Consider the following 15630-nt stretch of genomic DNA (forward strand, 5'->3'; position numbering starts at 1 on the left):
GAATTAGTATGAAATATTAATTATGCCATTTAAGTGAAAGTATTGGGGTTGGATTTTGAATTAATATCCAATCGTTAACCTATTTCAATCCCAAACACTATTTCTTAAGCATTAAGGAAAAAGTACAGCAACGTTTATCAACACGACACTTTTTTTTTTCACAGAAGTTACTGATATTTGGCAGGGACGTATTTTTAAAAAATCGGAACTGGCTTGAACTACCTTCACTTGCCCACTCACTAACAATATCATTTCGAGATCACTTTCATTTCGTGAGGTTGAGTTCGAGTGAGCATGAGTTTCGAACTCGCGAGCGCTGATTTCATGACTTCAAGAACTTTTGATCATTTGCAGAATGATGAGAAAGGAAACCTTTGATATCTTTTGACTAGTACTCTTCTGATGTACCGTATACAAAATTAGATTAGTCTTTCTTTAAATAATCTACTTATAATGATTTAGGTATTCATTATTCATTAATAGAATTACGATACTATACCTGTTATTAAGATTCGACTAGATCAGCCCTTTCCAACTGGCTGATGTATGACGTATGGGGAGGGATCGAGGAAGGGGAGGGGAGTGGCATAAAACAAGTGTTGGTAGTGTACTAGTAATTGTGGATTCACGAGTATCTGCAAAGCCATCAACATTATTCTTTGCCTGTCTCCAATGCATTTTTCATGTACAGATTTGGTGCATGCTCCTTGTTCGTTCTGTGTGGTTTAATGAGCATGTGAGCACAGGACTGTGACGCCACAGAGCACTCAGTTGAAAATTACTGGACTTATAGTAAATATTGCAAATATCTATTTATTTTATTACAAGCAGATCACGTAGTACTAGAATAACAAAAATGTTTTACTATGGATATATTGAATATTAGTTGTGTTTCATTCAATACTTTTTCCTCAGCATATAAAATATTCATAAGTTTAGAACCTGATAAACATCATTGCCTTTGCTCAAAATAACACAGACTAACTTCACTAACTTCACTAATAAGTATTGAACTGTTAGTCCTCCATTACTATGCAAAATTTATTTGTACGTACATACAATATATTACAAGAAACAGGCTCTTCGACATTAGAATTTCTTTTACAACTGCTAAACGCATGAAACTCTTGTGTTGAGCACCTTAATCAGATAGGTGACACACGCAATCACGCAAAGTAATTTTTAAATATTCAGTTTTAAAACCATTCATTTATTATCGTGATCACATATCTGTGCTATTAAAAGATAATGAAGTACAACATGCGAAAAAAGAATTACTTGTAAATACTAAACGTATGGCAAGATACTCCGCCCCACACATACTTTAAAAAATTGAAACAATGACTAGGTCATTCGTTTGTACTACGTTTGTACCGAAAATATTTTTGTTTGTACCATTTTCCTTATAGGGTTACTTGAGAGGTCAACTGGGGGGGGGGGCTATCTTGGCGTCAAGATAGCCCCCCAAATGTCATCTCCTCTTTCTCGTAAACTATCAGGGTACAAACAAAACTTTTTTTCGGTACAAACGATTTGCTTTCGAATGGTGTATTTCAATGTTTTGTGCTGCGATACGGGAGGGCTACCTTGGCGCCAAGTAGGGATGCGCACGAGACAAGATTTGTGGCTGTCTCGTCTCGAAAATGTGCTGTGAAAGTGATGTCTCGACTCGAAAAATGTATATTTCTCTATTGGAAGAGCCGTGTCTCGACTCGAATTTTGTCGCGAAAATCCTGTCTCGACTCGTCTCGTGCGCATCCCTAGCGCCAAGATAGCCCCCCAGTTGACCTCTCAAGAAACCCTATAAGGAAAATGGTACAAACAAAAATATTTTCGGTACAAACGGTACAAACGTAGTACAAACGAATGACCTAGTCATTGTTTCAATTTTCTGAAGTGGGGGCTATCTGGCCATACGTAAATACTAATTCTGAAATAGACGAAAGTTCTTATTTTTAACACTTCTTCTACGAATATTATAGAGATTTTATTCTGTTTATTTTTGACGAACTGAAAACTATAAATATTCAATACAAAATAAAACTGCTAACGGTTTTAACAACTTTAAATGCTAATGGAGCCAGGGTGAATGGCTTATTAGTAGAGCCTTCACCTATGATATAAGGGATCTCTGGTTCGACCCCAAACCTAGTGAGTTTGTCGTGGACAACATTTTGTTCGTAGATTGTCTTAAATTTTACCCATCCTCCTGCATTCTCATTCCACCAGTTTCTTCCGTATTGATTCACTTTAATTAATCATCCATCTACTTTAACCAAGAAGGCACAACCGTGGGACATAAAACTGAGATATTTCATTTTTTTAAAAATGTAAACATTCTTTTCCAATATATTAGCTTTCTGTATATTTTTAACTCCTTAGAATATATTGGCTGTGTCATAGTGCAAATGGTTTTGTTAATATACAGTATATTATTTTGTTATGCCTTAACTGGATGAACAAACATTATAGTTGTTCTGAAAATAAAAATGTTTATCACAATAATTTTACAATGCATAAATGTGTAGTTCTTTCTGTATGTAATGGATGGAAACTACCAAATTATCACTATCTCTAGTTGTTTGTATAGAAAATGAATAGAGTATACACAACAATTTCTTCAGATTCATGTTCTGTTATAGTAAATACACTGATATTTCAGTATTCGTATGGAGTCTTGATGGAACAGTGGTCGGGCAGTCACTTCTAGTCCAAAGATCTCTGATTCAATCCCAGGCAATACAAGTTAATGAGGGACAAAATCGTCTCTGAGGGTGTTTTCACGGTTCTTTCATTTCCTCCAACATTCACATTTCACTACATTTTTCAAAATAATTCACATTAACCAATCATCCATCTCCTTTATAGTAAAGATCACAAACCGTCGGATATTAAATTCAACATATCTTTCAGTTTTCTTTCTTTCTTTGCTCTAGGAGAGAAGAAATTATGGTAAACGCTAAGAAAATCGAATTGAAGATTTCGACTGTATTATACGTTTCAAAGCCGCAATGCATGGTAGAAAAAATAATTTTTAGACGTCTGTTTGTCCGTCCTAAAGTATGTACACTAGCCTATAAGGCATAGAGTTTGGATCAAATTTTAAACTTAAGAGTTTTATAAGATTCTCCAGTGGAATTCATTAATTTTTCACTCATACTCCCAGAAAGTAAGGGTAATTTACTGGAGAATGAAAGTGAAAATCAGAAATGCCTCTAAGGATTTTGTTTATATCTCAGCATCATCACTAATAACATGGTACATTTATTTATATAATTTTTTTTTCTTTAAAAAGTAATAAAAATAAAACGAATGGGTAATTTACTCTTAGAGGCAAGTTCTAATCGAATTATGGAATGGTTGATGTGAGTGTGGATAAGGGATCATATAGCAAATTTTAAATTTTACAGGAGAGATTATTTTCCTTTTTTTCCATTTTAGTCTCCATATTATGTTTTATACATTACATTTGTAATTTGCAACAGTACATGGGACCACAAGCAATCTAAATTATACAATATGATGTGTAAAACGTGAACAAAAACTGTAAAACTATCCCGTAAAATTTCAAATTCGTTAGACGAGTCTCGAATCAACCTCAATTTTGTCGAAAACGACCCAGGCGACTTTGTTCATAGTTCCTTAAAAAAAAAAAAAAAAAAAAAAACTAACAATCCTACGATATGAGATAAGTCATTTTACCTGAAGAAGACCACGTGGATAATTAACTCTTTGGTTGAATTTGTTTATCAAAAATTGTCTCAAAAACGGCTTTCAGGCAATTGTGTTCATATTTCAAAATAACTAATAACTATGGTATGGCATGATTTAATAAGAAACGAATTTAGAACAGTTTCCCGTACCATTTATTCAATATTCATGTGATACTCTAGGCATTTTATTCCAGTGTCTCGTTTCAAGATTCTGCAGTTTACATTCTAACAGAAAAACATCGAGCAACAACCAGCTCTTTTGATCCTCGAAATAGAATATAAATACAACTAATTGTTTGTTGCTGATCGAAACCGAGTCACTAGATATTCATATTTTTATAATTAAACTAAAAAATGTATTTGTCACCAAAAGAATTAAATGATTTAGAGGAATATGAAACCAAATCTATATGTACAGTTACGACTGTATACTATTACCAATTCGAAATTAAAAGTTTGAAAATGCTATGTGAGGTTTTGGTGAATAACATAATTTCTGTGAGGCTTTTTCGAGCTTCCGTTTGCTTACACATTTTCATTTCACAATTTCTTCCGTAATAATTTTTACTTTCATTCATCATCCTACAGTATAAAGAACACTATCTGTAACGTTAAACTAATCATTTCATAATATTTCGCTGAATGTGGAGATTATTTTACAAAGTACAAAATTAACTAAAATAAAATTTTATAAATACTATTATCGTTTAGAGAAAAATGAAGACATCCAAAGATGAGATATGTGCTTAAAAAGAACAAAGACGTTCAAAGATGAGATATATGCTAAAAATAAAGACATCCAATGATGAGATACACGCTAAAAACAAAGACGTCCAAAGATGATATAAGCTAAAAACAAAGATGTCCAAAGATTATGCACATACCTAACCGAACTAATAAAATGATATGAGTGAATATAAATCTTTATGCAAAGTTCCCGAGAAAGGCAAGAAAAAAACACATTATTGTCAATTTAAAAATGTATATTGCACGATAACCACGTTACTTACTAAGTAGCGGATGATAAAATATAATTTCATCCAGCTCTTCATTATGAGTTTAGCAACACAACAGTACACAATATAGTCAATAAATTATAGCTCAAAAATTATGGTTAGTTTTGAAATATTAATTTTTTTGTTTAACTATTATATTGTCCAAAGGTTATACGTATCAATTGATAGACATATTGAATTAAACAAAATGAGATGCTTGAAATAAATTATCATGCGTAGTTTTCGAGAAAATCATCAAAAATAAAATATCTCATTCATTGCCAATAGTAATTGATAGTTCGTATTCTACTGAAACATATTATTTATTTATGTACTGTACTTGTATCAAAAATACAGTGATAAATAGCAGATTGTATTTACTATTGTTTGACTTCTCTCAACGGTAACACGCATACTTCTAACAGCGACGCGCAAACTTCTAAACAAAAATAAAAGCATACCATTGGCGACTACCTTGTTTCATCCGAATTTATTTTATGCACTTACTTGAGATCTAATCCATATTTAGATCATCTTCCCATCCTAAGTTATTCAGAGAATTCCATATAAAATTATAAATATTTATGTATAATTTTCATGCAAGCGTACAGGCATGTTCTGTCTGTTCTCTCGATTTAATAATGCATACTATATATTCATTAAATCCTTTGGTTGTTACTCAGAATGGATTGTAACGTCCCGCTTTACCACCTAAGTTATTCTCTGTCCATTTAACCGCGAGAAAGCTTATTTTAGTGGACTTGTACATATATCTTGCGAAGAAGTACTGACTACTAGAAGTATTGAAAAATTTCTCATCTTGTCTTCGATTTCCGTTTCGAAAACGAGACGAGACGAAAAATTTCACGACTATTCCCAACTTTTAGATATCAAACACTGTTTTATTGATAGATGATTCAAACTGATAAAGTGATTGTCAACACATAAAAAATGTAATCATCCGCGTTAAAAGATATGTAAGTAATTACACATGTTCCAGTAATAAATATTATATAATATTCTATCGCATGCTTCGTGGATCTATCTGACTCTGATAAATTCTAGATGAGACTAAGCAAAAAGAATCAAGGTACAAGTTTTGTACATAATTTACAAGGTGTGACGAGATGAGACAAACTTTCTCGAGAATCGAGACGAGAGGAGAAAGAATTCTTTCAGAATCGAGACGAGACAATTTGTTTCTCACCTCATGAGCAACACTATTTGCAAAGTGCTGCGCTAGGTAACCATTTAGAACTTATCAAGATAATAAAACGCCAACTTTACATATCTACCTAGCAATAAAACTTAATTATCCCTAACTGTAACTGAAGTTTAATAAGTCAATTCTACAGCAATCTAAATATATATTTAATTTCTTTTAAAAAATTCACATTATATGAAACCAAAGAGTTCTATCGACGAAATATTCACTGACATGTGCGAGAAAGGAACTAATCATCGTATCACTTATTCGCATGGTCTGGAATCGAACCATGGACCCTTCTTACTAGACATGAGTGCCCTCACCGTGTCTCCATCAATTGACACTCAGTGCCGACCTACTACAACGTGGTGACTGCTCTTCTTTACATGCTTTCGATTTACCTACGTGATAGTTACTTTCCGTTTCAGATGCTTCCGACATCAATGCGTCGTAGTGGCTTTTGTGGTGTAATGTTTGAAATGACAAAACCTCTAAAGGACCTAGCGGAATAAGCATGTGAAAACTGCCCCCAACCATATCTGCACCAAATTTACAGTATCGATTAACATTTATGAGAAACTCAGATTCCAAAAGTTTCAGCCCCCCAAGCGCTTTTGGAGGGGGGAAGGAAAATTGAAATTATTTTTTTCTCTCCTGAACGGCTGAACCGATTTGCATGAAAAAAAAAAGACGTTAGGTGTTCTCAACAAGAGAAAAGTCGGAATATATTTTTTGGGGTTGAAAATTGAAGTCAATTTTTTTTTTAATTTTCAAAAAAAAAATAAATAAATAAATAAATAAATAAATAAATAAATAAATAAAGTGGAAGACTAAACGGGACACCCACAATTTTTTTCAGTTTTGTCTTGAGAGGGTCCCTAACAACATATATTTTTTATTTTGTTTACAAGTGTACCTCATAGTGAAAAAAAAGGGCAAATGTACATAGGTCAGCATCTATGTGGTATACATATAATATACACTGTACACCACTAGGATAACCAATACCTTTGAATGGGGGGGGGAATGAAGTTGTTATAACATTGGAATCTTATGATAACAAGTATTTTTTGTCTTAATGGTAATTAGTCTCTGAAGATGAATGGGGTTCTCGACCCTGTTCGCACCTCTCTTGGCTACGCCACTGCTGTACATCAACTGAAATTATACATTCCCGCATTTTTGTATTAATTTTGCACATAATCAATGTTCTGTGATACATATCGATCTTTGTTTAGTAATTGTTCTTGTTTTGTAACTGGGTTTACTATGATCAAATAAAGAATGAATTAAAAGAAATTAATTCTCATCACTGTTTTTGTAAACTACTGGAACAATTTCGGTTTTCGTGAACATTTTACTTAGTATTTCAGCTGGTCGAATGATTTTCGATAAGTATCTCGCATATGATAAATAATACACAATAGCAGAAACGTGAGAACAGAAGCCAACAGTTCTGTTCACGAAAACCGAAATTGTTCCAGTAGTTGACGAAAACAGTGATGAGGATTAATTTCTTTTAATTCATTCTTTATTTGATCATATTAAACACACAAATATAGTAATACCATCGAAACAAACTAAACACATAAACACCTGTTAACAACAGGCATATTATTAACCAACTGTTACAAAACAAGAACAATTACTAAATAAAGATCTATATATATCACAGAACATTGACTATATGCAAAATTAACAGAAAGTGCGGGGTGTATAATTTCAGTTGATGTAAAGCAGTGGCGTAGCCAAGGAAGGTGCGAACAGGGTCGAGAACCCCCTTCATCTTCAGAGACTAATTACCATTAAGACAAAAAAATACTTGTTATCATAAGATTCCAATGTTATAACAACTTCATTCCCCTCCCCCATTCAAAGGTATTGGTTATCCTAATGGTGTACAGTGTGTATCATACGTATACGACATAGATGCTGACCCATGTACATTTGCCTTTTATCACTATGAGGTACACTTGCAAACAAAATTTTAAAACATATATGTTGTTAGGGACCCTCTCAAGACAAAACTGGCAAAAAATTGTGGGTGTTCCAGTTAGTCTTCCACATTTTTTTTTTTTTTTTGAAAATTTCAAAAAATTTTTTGACTTCAATTTTCAACTCCCAAAATTTTCCGACTTTTCTCTTGTTGAGAACACCTAACGTCTTTTTTTTTTCCATGCAAATCGGTTCAGCCGTTCAGGAGAGAAAAAAATAATTTCAATTTTCCTTCCCCCCCTCCTAGCTCCCCTCCAAAAGCGCTTGGGGGCTGAAACTTTTGGAAACTAAGTTTCTCATAAATATTAATCGATACTGTAAATTTGGTGCAGATATGGTTGGGGGCAGTTTTCACATGCTTATTCCGCTAGGCCCTTATTTGCCATATTCAAGTTGGAACTTTTTCAACTTAAAGAGGATGTCTTGAGAATCTAAGTTAAAGGCACAAAATGTAAATACCCTTCCGTTCGTAAGGTCAAGCGTCGATTTTAACCGTAACATCACTGTAGGGTTTAATTATTTTGACAGTGCCATATCAAACACCGAGGCAAAGCGGCTCGTCCATATAGACGAGCTAGGCAGCTACTTTAGGGAGGCAGCTAGGTGGCAAACTTTAGGGGCGACGCAGGTTTTTTTTCTTCCGGTGTTTATACTATTAATATGGCGAACAATCATTACAAGCTTTGTAAAAGTATTAAAGCTTACCAAGCGTGATCGAAATCGAAATGACTTTAACTTATGTCAGGCCAGGAGAAAATTTTATTCTTTTTCTTAAATAAAAAAAATATATATATATAATATCATCAAAACAGGGGTACCAAGATATGTTTCATCTAGTGTGTTAAAATATCTAGTGCTAGATCTGCATCGAGACGGTACAAAATAGGGTCTGTCGCGTAACATAGGATCAGTACCGTACTCGGTGTTTTATTCGAGTCTTACTATCTCACTGCGGATCTAACCCGAAAAACTTTAGGATGTAATCACTATTTTAAAAATTTATTTTAATGAAATGAACAAAACTAACATACATCATCGGTCGGTTGACGTAACGACATACCTAAATTTTTTAACTTTTCATGAGAGAAGAAAATCGATTTTCTATACGTTTGTCAAAGTATTATGACAGTAGCTTTCATAAGGAAAACTTTCATTGTTGTTTGCAACTCAGACTCGTCGTTTTCTTAGATGATTAAGGCTATTAGAGGCTCAGAAAGTAGGCGTAATTCAATTTCGTTTAAAAAGTTAGATACGTCGTTATGTCAGCTTACCGACGATCTTTGCTATACGGAAGTGCGACCTGCCGAGTTTTAGTCATTCTCGAATGCTTCTGCAAAGGGCGTTAGCTCACAAAACTTCATTTTTGAATTTTAAGTTATCAGTGGATGTGTATAGGGGTATAATGATACTCAGATTTGCAGCACCGACGTTATGAACTTGTTCATTCTCTGACATCTCAAGAAACCACGAATATGCTTAAACTTTAAGTTCAATTTTGTCACAAAAATATATTTTTTTGACTTTGCACAAGCACCCGAAGCACGCGAGTATTATTTTTTAAAAAAAAGTTTTGTTTTGTCATTTAAAGTGAGCAAAAAAAGGTTTTAAAATGCTAAAAAGAAAAAGAATGAGAGAGAAAGAATCTTCAGAGACCTTATTCGTTTAAGAACTCCATTCTAAAAGTTTGAAATGCTACATGGCAACAAGAACATAGTCTTTGTTGCCAGACAAAAAAAAAAAAAAAAAAAGTTTTTGTATGGAAGTTTACGAAAATTTCAAAATCATTTCATTACCATATCTTACAAACAAATTTAAGAATTAAAAAAAAAAAAACTTTCTTAACACTCTACAGGAAAGAAAAACAAAATTGAAAGCGTTAAATTACTTGCGCATAAGTAGGTTTTTAAAGAAGAAAAAAATCTCATAGTTCTTACATTCAGTCAGCGTTTTGGCACGCCGCAATCTTATTATTATTATTGGGGCTGCATCTCGGTTTAAACCGGTTTCAGCTAATAATCTGAAGTTCGTCTCTGGCAAGTGCAGATTATTTGAAGAGTTCTTCTTCTCCAATGAACTTCCTATAGGTAATACAGATGTCAAGTATTACCGATTTTTGGAGGTTTGTTACAAGATGTTTTGCGTTTATCTGCTCAAGTTGCGTCACAGTAGTTTTAGGGACGATTCCAGTAGGTGACATATTGATTGGTCCTACTGTAACTTTCCGACATTTCCATATTTTCTTCTTCTTCTTCTTCTTCTTCTTCTTCTTCTTCTTATTATTATTATTATTATTATTATTATTATTTTATTATTATTATTATTATTATTAAGCTTGTATATTTCAAGTTTGTTCCCAATATTGCAATGAAAGGGAACAGTAAGTGTTGAGGAACAAAATAAAGGACAATTTACTGTGTGATTAAGGAAAGCTGGCGTCTGACGTACTATAAACAAAATGAAGAAGAAGGTTGTTCAGCTATCACTGCAGTATCCTTTCACTTTGTTTTTAGGCAACCAAAGTCACTCGTGCTGTTGGTAGTAGTTGAATGTTCAATCTTCCAAATATTTCAATTATTATATGTTTGATTTCGAAGTAAAGCATTTCAGGGCGCCCCTCAAGTTTAGGGTGACCAGACGTACTGATTTTTGCAGAAAAATACTGTTTTTCAAAGAGCTGTTCTGCGTGTAGCGACGACGCATAGAAAATCGAGAAATATCCTTCTTTTTTAAAATGTCCTGAGTTAACTTATTTGCAATACTTCAATGTTTCATTCTTTATTCAGAATATTTTTAATCAGATACACTCTTTTCCTGAATGATAGACCATTGTGATTTTCAGCACTCTTCAAAAGATTATTTACCTCATTTGGCCTTTGTTTAGCGATGAGCTTTTTCACCTACTTTTTTTTTTTTTTTTTTTTGCGATATTCTACTCAGATTCGATCGTTTTATGGCTCCATACGTTAAATTAGGTTAGGTTAGGTTACCAATATTTAATTCACATAGTATTGCCGAGCGATTGTTAGCGAATGAAGGCGAGTTAGAGCCCTGCGTGGCACGTTGCTTTCTGTCTCCGTTACGAATAGTTTACTGTACATTCTTTTCCCACATAAATCACTATAAAGTTCAAGCTCGGTAATCTACAGATAATTAGTTAACATTTTCATTACCCTTTACTCAAACATCAATTGCCAGTCAGCACTATTCACTCACTTCTCGTGTAAATCATTCTCTCTTTTTTTTTTTTTTTTTTTTGCCAGTTTTGCCCCTCTTCCCCCCATCTCTAAACTGTTACCAATTATTTTCATGTTTCATTAAAATTTTATGTTTCAACATACTTAAGTTTCCTTTTCCATTAAAGTAACTCTTCAATGTTATTCCATCAAATTGTTTTAAATGGTTTCATCAGGTGTAATGTTGAGTTGCTTCAATACTTTTGTTGAATATATTTTTAAAAAAACAAAAATGAATAATTAACTTAAGGTTAATGCTAAATGAAATAAGGACATACATATTACCGACGCAGTAAACTATCATATTTATGTTCTACTTTTCGCTTTGTCAGAATCTGGCCACCCTACTCGAGTTAGGAAGATAAAACTCGGTATACAGTATAAACTCGTCATTAAAATGCATTGGACACATATCTCATGCTTTCGAAAATTCAGTTTTTAAGAGAGACAACTTATACAAAGTTTGAATTTCCCATTTATTAACTCATAAAATGGCTAAAATAAGGAAACAGTTGAACCTTATATATATCATGAATATATATATATATATATATATATATAAAATTTTCAGTCTTGAAAGTTACTGCATTTTCAATTGAAACGGTCATTAAGAAACAATCATGTATCTTTGCAATAAATACTTATTTAATTATTTTTCTTGTCAGTGGTAATTCTAATTAGTATATTTTTAATAACTTACCATGTGCAATTTCAGATAGCATTGCAAGGGAGTCCGCAGATCACTTTCCGAATGAACAGGGGGTCCGTATTATCGGAAAGTTTGAGAACCACTGCGTTTCACGAATAAATAATGATATACGTAGTTATGATGCATGAATATATTGTAAGTTAAGATTGTTATTAGCCAAAATTATTGTATATTTGAAAACTCTTGAAAAGGCCCTATAATCTACGAGCGATGAAAAATTGTTCTCTGAAGAACCACAGTAATCAAACTTCACCTTTATAGTTTTACGTGAATTACTTAAATACGTATACATCCAGAAAGAAATAAAAAGTAATGTAATCAGGCAACAAGCAACTTGATACATTAAGATAAGTACCTTAATACCTGGTAAGGACAACTCAAAATTTTGTATCGGACAAGAAATAGCAGAGTCAACAAATGATCGTTTTTGAGATGCATTTTTTCCCCTAATATAAAAGGAATAATTTGGACAAGGAAAACAGAAGAAACATAATGCCTACGTTAAGCACTAGTAAAAATTACTTTAGTAAACTATAATTCTGACGTACCACATGGCCATACAAGTAACGGGTATTAAATTGAGTGATGCATGGTGAGCACATTGCGTTTGCACACAATTGTCTTTCGTTTTCTAGTTCAGAGTTCGTCACTTCTTAAATCAAGTAGTTTCTGAACACCGATAACACAATCGAGAGTCGATAACACAATCTTGTATTCATAATAATTGTATACTCGAAATGTACTACTAAAATCAAGAAAAAAGTCCTCTTCCTGTAATTCTTTTGTACGCTCAAAATCTTTAGAGATCTATAAATCCTTTATTTCTTAACAGAATTGTCATTAACCCTATGTATCTGTTAACTCCAATGTAATATTCATATATATTCGGAATTGTCATTTAGTTATAACCCTAAAGTATAAAAATAGAACCACCCTGCATAGTACTCGATGTTGCTTAATCAATTAAAATAAAGTTTGGATCGTTTAGTTATTTCCTTCTAAGTTGCATTCACATTTGGAAAAAAAGATAGAATGCAGAAATAAATTATAATTTACCTCGTTTGCTTTATTGTTAACAACAACGTTTGAAATGTGCGAAAGGAGCCATAATACAAATCTGCAAGTCTGGTGAATACTGTCAAACATGGAATTTATCTCTATATTTTAAATAAAATAAAATAAAATCTCTTTTAGTTTTACATCCTACAATTATTCTCTGTAGGTCAAATGAGATGGGTAGTTAATGAAAATGAATGACTATAAAAGAATTGGTGGAATGATAATGTGGGAGAAAACGGGATAATCCAGAGAAACCTCACGGACACGCTGTTGTCCACCACAAACTAACATGGCCTGGCATTGAACCAGAGACTTCTAGCACTAGCGGTGAACGCTCTATTATTGAATCATCGTAACTCCAAAAATTTAGAAAAAGTTTCGATTTAGTGATAGGTCGAAAATAAATACACTTCTTAAAAAACAAACGAACACACTTTTTTCTTTTTTTAAAAAAAAACTACGACATTATTTTAATATTTTGGAGTTAATCACCTACCATTCAGTGATACTTTAATTCTTGCAAAAATAAATGTTATAGTAACACATTCTGAAAACCATATAGTGTACCAGCATTCTTTCCAAATGATCACAGATCCTATTATAAGGTATGAAAATTTGCAATGAACAATATCGTATGCGTGCGTCCTTTTTCGGGATTTTTATATTTTTTCTCACATTATCTTATGACTTTTCACGTGTAATCTACAGACCATAAATATTAGGTGTTAAACTAAGGATTGAACATAATTACGATCTTCTTTTTATTGGTTAATGATTAGAAAAACAAGACTCATCCGTTTTTCCTTTCTTTTAAAACTATTCAAACTAATATATTAATTAACACAAAGTGTAATTACATACCACCACTTAAACTTGTATTTCCGTTTGTCCATTGTGAAACGTTGATCCTTTGTTTGTCTTCTAAAAGTATCTGGTTAAAATTTCTCACACTTGTTAGTTAAGTTTCAGGAGACAAATATCTTTTATGAGATGTTTACGCACGAACAGTAACAAAATACAGTTGTGGAAACACTTCTTCGCTCTGCACCGGTTGCTCCTTCGCGAGAAACCCAGACGAAACCGACTAGCACTCTGCAGTGGCATTAACTTGTAATATAAACGATGCCAGCGCCACGCACTGTGACAAGATGCAACTACAAAGAAGAGCAATCCGCTGTTGATGCAGGCAAAACCCGAACGAACGAACATCCAGCTAAATTTTTAACCCCACTCTTTTTCACTTCCTTTCCTCAGTTCACAGTCGTTACAATTTATTTTGCTCTCTTTCTACGAGCGCTCCAAGTTCACAATTTACAACATAGAATGGAGAAAATAAAGCAATGTAGTAAAAGGGAAATATACTGGCATACGAGTACGCAACTCTAAATTTATTTATTTATTTATTTATTTTTTAACATATACGTTTTCTATCAGCAACTGTTCATTTAGTATTATTATCTAGTGGAGCGGTTCACAAACTTTTTGGGGTTTCAGCACATATTCATCACGAAACACTTGGGGAACAAAATAGAACTAAATACTTGAAAACATAAGCATGATTTAGGATATAAAAGCAGGGGCATCATTTGCGGAAGGGAGGAAGGAATCAATTCCCCTCCTGAGTTTGAATTAAGGGCTCAGGCTTTTTAATAAACTATATATTAATATTCTAATAGAAATCATGAAGATCTTACGTCGGTGGAGAATCTTGTGCTCCCCTGCCCCCCTCTTTGTAAAATCCGAAATGACGCTATTGTGTAAAAGCATTCGAGCCAAGAAGTCGAAGGATAAGCATTTGTTAAGATTAATACAAATAACATCTATATTTTGCTGAGAAAAAAAAATGGAGGGATGAAGTTTTTTCATAAAAGGTCGACTTTTGAAACCACTTGGAAGGAAGATTTGTATGATTTTCTTATTCAAGTACCAGCTATGTTTTCCTGTAGTTGATACTACATTTAAAATGTGCTTTTAAGACATTCAGTACTTATGAGTTCTATGTTCATCCGGGATTTCTATCATGATTAATTTTCAAACTAGCCTTGCATTGATTGCTAGGAAGAGTAAGTTATGCAATCCAACATATCACAGGCGTCGCTTCTGTTGCCTACCCATCTTATAAAGTGCTTAAAAGTTATTCATCTTGTCATATGTGTTCTATTGGTTGCTAAATTCAAACTCACAAGCTAGGGAGAAAAATGTACTATTACCCAAAATAACAGATACAAAACAAATCTTGCTTTGGTACAAAATTTCGCTTATATATTATTTTTCATTTGGGAACACTTTATTCAGAGTTTCAGATGTTCTATTAGAACATAATAGAAGTTCAGTATACTAAGTTTAAACCACTAATGCTTAGTTCAGTGTTATATCGTATTTATATCGTATCAATATGTTTGAAATAATAAACTTATGCATAGCGTTTTCAGTTTCATCCTCCCTTTGAACTTTAACTATCTCAAGTATACTCTGCATATTCCCCTATATAAATGTGCTTTAGCTCCGAAAATGTATTGCAAACTGAAATTTTAGCTTATTCATAAATTTTAAATTTTAATTTTGTTTCACGAAATCTATGATGTTTTCAGAATAGTTATTGTTAACACTGTTAAACTTTTTGCTAAACATTTTTGTCTTTGGACGTTAATCTTGTAGCTTTTCAAACGATTCGTTGAGCTAGAGAACTTTCTGCGTCCAACAATTTGGCTTTTTGAAT

At 33.0% G+C, this 15630-nt stretch overlaps 1 pseudogene across 1 annotated transcript in view; it reads right to left on the reverse strand.

Moving 5' to 3' along the window:
* Positions 1–14019, reverse strand: part of LOC145666731 (hexosaminidase D pseudogene) — a 103141-nt pseudogene extending 89122 nt beyond the window's left edge. Inside the window, exon 1 of the transcript XR_014127810.1 lies at positions 13773–14019. The product of XR_014127810.1 is annotated as a hexosaminidase D pseudogene (transcript). The remainder of the gene's footprint in view (positions 1–13772) is intronic.
* Positions 14020–15630: the final 1611 nt, after the last annotated feature.

Source organism: Thermobia domestica, chromosome 12 (assembly GCF_964235325.1).
Source record: "Thermobia domestica chromosome 12, izTheDome1.hap1.1, whole genome shotgun sequence".
NCBI lineage: Eukaryota > Metazoa > Arthropoda > Insecta > Zygentoma > Lepismatidae > Thermobia > Thermobia domestica.